The following is a 5,843-nucleotide window of genomic DNA, read 5'->3' as shown; positions in this document are numbered from 1 at the left end:
CGTGCTAGGTAAAGAGTACCGTGATTTCTGTTAAATAACTAAAGTACAAATAGAATTGTTACTTTGAATAGGACTTTGTTTTCCCATGTCATACAAAATCATTACATTTTATAATTAGATTGAATATTAAAAACAATAAATGGCAGTAAAGACATCAGAATCTATAAAAAAAAATGTTGATAAGACAATTACTCAGCATTTACTGTAAGGTAATAGATGAACAAGTATTTTAGGTTGCCATCGGGTCAGCTGTTGTGCAGGGTTTTTTCCATTTCTCTTCCTCCACTTTCCCATGTCTCTTACCTTTTTTTTCCTGTATTCACCTAATTCTCTCTTCTCCCCCAATTTTTTCCCAATTCCTCCAGTCTCCCCATGTTATTTGACAATTATTCCCATCTCCCCCTATTCCTTCCATTTCACCCTTTTATCCCCTATTTCTCGCTACTCCCCCTATTCTTCCCAATCCCCCTATTCATCCCCAATTCCTCCCATCTCCCCATTTATATTATTATTATTCCATTTTATTTATAAGGTGCCACAAGTGGTTTTCTGTGCAGCAGATGTGGCATACAATAGAACAATATAGGGTTCAAAGAACTTAACATTACAGTCATTGAAAAACTAAAACAGACCACAGGTAACAATAAGTTTCACAATTCTTATACACAGTACATCTAAGAAGTAGTGAAGCAAAGAAGTTGTCCACGTACTACCAGGGCAAGTTGTTGTTGGTAGAGATGAACGATTACAAGTAAGAAGAGCTGAGGTTATAGATGCTAGCTAAGTAGGAGATAGCTGTAATGTGAAAGTGCGAGAGAAGAAGTTTGTTAGAATAGGAGGATAGAAGACCCTGCTCCAAGGATCTTACAATTATTTATTTATTTAACAGTTTCTTATATAGCGCACACATATTCCGCAGCACTTTACAGAGAATATTTGAACATTCACATCAGTCCCTGCCCCAGTGGAGCTTACAATCTATATTCCCTACCACATGTACACACACACACAGACATTCTATGGTTGATTTTGTTGGGAGCCAATTAGCATACCAGTATATTTTAGGATTGTGGGAGGAAACCGGAGTACCCGAAGTAAACCCACGCAAGTATGGGGAGGATATACAAACTCCGCACAGTTTGGGCCAAGGTGGGAATCATACCAATGACCTCAGTGCTGTGAGGCAGTAATGCTAACCATTACACTATGTGTACTGCCCCATCTACAATCTAGAGCAGGAGTGGCCAACCGCGGCTCACGAGCCACATACGGCTCTTCCCTTAACAATGTGCGGCTCAGTGTTCAAATTGTCCCAGCGCCGCCGGGACATGGCAGTGGAAGTACAGAGAGTGACCCGGCGGAAGGCGCATGGGCTGTCGCGCTAGAAAGACGTCTTTCATTAGCCTGTAAACTGGTGCTGGAAGACGCTGATCCTAGCGCGACAGCGCATGTGCCGGCTGTCGGGTCACTCATTGTGCTCCGCCTCCCACTGCCGTGTCCTGGCGGCGCTGGGACAATTTGAACACCTGTGTCTCCGCCTCCTACTGCTGAACCACCGCCTGCCATTCTGAGCCCTCCTGGCTGTGCCTGTGGTAAGCAGGGCTCTTTTAATGCATTAACCAGTTTGCCATCTTGTACTTTGATAGTAATATCCAAGAAGACGAATGTAATCTTTAGTGGAGTATTAAGTCATTAATATCTTCCATCAAATTAATAAAATTCTCAATGCCCCCAGTTCATAACACGAACATATCGTCAATGTAGCATTTGTATAGTAAAAAGTGTTTTTTAATATCAGGATCATTGAAAAACATGTTGTAAATACAATTCTCCTAACAGAAAATCATTTTTGAATTTTAACACACTTGTAGTGTGTATTTTGATAAACAACCAAGGGTTGTATAATGCAGTTCAACAATTAAAAGATTGGCTGGTATATTAAGCCATGGGCAGATATGATGTCAGCCTGAAACTGTAAACTTGGGTTTTAAATAGGAACCTTAGGGTGTTCATGTACATTTTGGCAGTGCTTTCAGTTTGTTCCTTAGCTATGATTATATAATGTCCAATATTCATTTCTTATGCTGGCCACACATCAGACCAACTTTCCTCCAACCATCAAACTAGTTGGTTGGTTGGACTGAAAATCTAGTACTGTATGGGGGCAAATGCCAATAAGCAATTTGCTCACTAACTTAGGAGAATGGACAAAAACATTCAGTGAAATTGTTTAAATCAAATAGGTCCAACTATAGTATATTGTCTGAGTGACAGTTGTCCATCTTCAGATTTGGGAAACAAAAGACTTAAAAATTACATTTTCTCCCATCCAGTACAAGGTTTTTATTCCATCCAACCAACTAGTTGGATGGTTAGAGGAAAGTTGGTCTAATGTGTGGACATCAGCATTAAACATTAGTTGGAAACTGATGTAAATTCCTATACCCTTCTCTATCTGAAAGAAGTCTGACAATTCCTGCTTGGTAGTCAAAGAGGATTTGGACAAATGGCCTAATTATAATATCCTAATAACTGCTTATATCTTTTAAAGCTTTGGACCTTTAATTTTTTGTAGTGTATTTTATATGTCATAGTGTGCATTTTATAACTGCATCATCAAGTAATTTAGTAAGGGTCTTAGAGGTGTTAGTTAAAATTGTGTCAAAAGAGGACTTGATACAGGTTTTCAAAAAGTTGTCAAAGGTTGACTTCTCCACCTGTGCAGGCTCAATCTTGGTGTTCTAGAAAATGCGTGCAGATCCAGCTTCCATACAAAGTCATCATGTTTATGAGTTGGTACATATGAGAGACCTTTGTGTTTCTCCCGTTGTCAGTATTCTACTTATTAGATTAAATATCATGTCCTCTTTTAAGGAGCTTTCTCTTTTTTCTTCTTACTCTACTCACCTCTGTGTGTGACAGATCTTGAGTCACTGTTGCGTGTGAATTGCACATCCTTGTACTCATCTATCCTATGTTGCCAAGGTCTCCTAGACTTTACAGGGGTATTTCCCAATCTAAAGTTATCATCTCCAAGTGACAACCAATAGTTCCTGTTGTATATGGCATCCACTGTATGTTTTTTTTTTCCTTTAAATAAAATGAATTGCCTTTTGCATTTTTACGATTGGTTGTCAAATGTTTTCAGCCAATGCTGGTTAGCATCCTCCTCCAGTTTTCTTTTGTGTTCTTGTTCAAAAACAGCTATATTATTTCTGGTCGTCTGTAACGCTCTGTCTGCTTCCTCCACTACAGGTCGGGTCTCCCTTATCCGTGTATTCCAAAAAACGAAATATTCTGAAAACCGTGGTTTTAGATTTTTTTTTTGGGGGGGTGTTATACTTACCTCGTCCCCCGATGTCCACTGCAGCCTCTGGGATCCTCTTCAGTGGCATCTCCGGTCCCAGGGGTGCATTGCGTGAATACGTGGGCGCACCGGTGAGGTCACCGCTGGGGGAGCATCGGGGCACCACCAGGGGACCAAGTAAGTATGAACAAAAAAATTCCAAAATCCCCAAAAATCCCTTATCCAAAATGCTCATGGTCCCGAGCATTTTGGATAAGGGATATTCAACCTCTACCATTAAATCCAGGGCACACTTATTTAAAATGGACTCCTATTTTCTTCAGAAATAAGCATTATAGCGGCTGTTTGTAGGAATGTTTCGAGTGGTAAAATCTTTCTTGATTATCGATTATCAAATGATTGCAGATGTGTACAGATCATAGCGCACATACACAAGGCCATCCGTCCATACAATCCAGTAACTTTTTTAATCGCAAGCCGTTGTGAGTGTCAGAGAAAATGCAAGTGTACCTAAGCATATTCAGAGAAGGTGGAAAGGGGGATTGACACCATGTGCTGCTAATGGATATAGGTGATTGCCTTGCTGAATAGAAATGTAGACTGGACACACTGTATGGTTATAAATTTATTAAAAGCAACATGCAAATATACAATTTAATGAAAAACATAAAAGCAAAAATACATATATTGCACTAATAGCAAATTAATGATAATTAAAATATGCACGTTTATATACTACTCCATGAATTTATATTTATCCTGTGCAGCTGCACTGTTGGACATAGATGTTTGTTAATTTGCCAAGCTAATTCAAAGCACCAATATGCAATAGTTCTCAGAATCTCCCCGCCGGCTATTCACTCTCCGGCTACAGCCGCTAACAGCACCCAACTGCTGCTCCAACGCCACTTCACCACCTTGGGCGCAAGGAATCCAGCATTGCTCATTGGACGGGGTTGAGCACCCTACATTATCGGGCTCCCCTGCAAACCAGGACTTTGAAAACAACTAAAAGGGTGAGATATTACCAAAACATCTTTAAATACGCTGTACCTATTTGCACCGACGGGCCCACAGATCCATCTGCGTGGACTGCATACATGCTAATTTGGGCCAGGTGTAACAGCATCCCATATTTGAATTTTAACACCCTAAGACATTCTGAGAACTATTGCATATTGGTGCTTTGAATTAGCTTGGCAAATTAACAAACAACTATGTCCAACAGTGCAGCTGCACAGGATAAATATAAATTCATGGAGTAGTATATAAACGTGCATATTTTAATTATCATTGATTTGCTACTAGAGCAATATATGTATTTTTGCTTTTATGTTTTTCATTAAATTGTATATTTGCATGTTGCTTTTTATAAATGTAAACCATACAGTGTGTCCACAGGGCCGGCGCCACCACTAGGCAGCTCTAGGCATTTGCCTAGGGCGCCGGCACCTGGAGGGCGGCAGTTCGCCCCTCACCCTCAGCATATAGCTGGCGGCGTCCCTGCAGTGCTGGAGCGGGCAGGGGTGTCCGTGGCGCGGGGTACCTGCGGCGCTGTCACTGTATAAAGCTGCTGGCGGCAGCGGGGTCCCTGAATAGAGAATAACTAGCTCTATGCGCGCAACGGCGCGGGAAGCGCTTCTGGGTTTGAAACCACTTGCCGCAGGCTGATTGGCTGAGCAAATCAGCCTGCGGCAAGTGTTTTCAAAATCAGAAGCGCTTCCCGCGCCATCGCGCGCATAGCGCTAGTTATTCTCTATTCACTGCAGGGACCCCGCTGCCGCCAGCAGCTTTAAAAAAGTGACAGCGCCGCAGGTACCCCACGCCACGGACACCCCTGCCCCCTCCAGCACTGCAGGGACGCCGGCAGCGTCCACCACAGGTAACACCCCCCCGGGCGCCCCCACCCCGACTCGCCTGGGGCGCTCCGGTGCCTTGCACCGGCCCTGTGTATCCAGTCTACATTTCTATTCAGCAAGGCAATCACCTATATCCATTAGCAGCGCATGGTGTCAATCCCCCTTTCCATGTGCTGTAATTTTTGTGTGGGTAACAGCAGACCAACCAGAACACCTGCAGCAGCAGTGGATAAACATTGTTAACCACTTGAGTCTAAATTTAAACCCACCACAACATTTGAGCGCCGGTTTTTGCAGTCGTGATAGGTGGCTCTCCTAGTCACCATCATTCTGCAAACCCCTGCTTTTATATTCAGAGAAGGTGTATGACGTTAGCTCTGGCCCTGATCAGCAGGTTTCTATCACACTGTCCAAGTCTGGGCTAAGCACAGACTGCACACACTACAATCATTCGATGGTGAGAGAGTTGTGAATGGATTTGCTGCTAATCGTCGATCTGCAAAATTTTTGCACCTTTTTTTTTGCAATAATGTAAATTGTGCACAAAACTTCATTTTGGCCTCCAAAATCAGATTTTTCCTTCTCATTAATAATGAATAAATGAAGACAACAACTGAGGAAATGTAGTTGTAAATCATTTACTGTTTATTCAATCTGATTATAGATATAGTGTAAGA

This window comes from Crinia signifera, chromosome 2, assembly GCF_055691185.1.
Source record: "Crinia signifera chromosome 2, ASM5569118v1, whole genome shotgun sequence".
Taxonomy (NCBI): domain Eukaryota; kingdom Metazoa; phylum Chordata; class Amphibia; order Anura; family Myobatrachidae; genus Crinia; species Crinia signifera.
Note: the sequence above shows the minus strand (reverse complement) of the source record.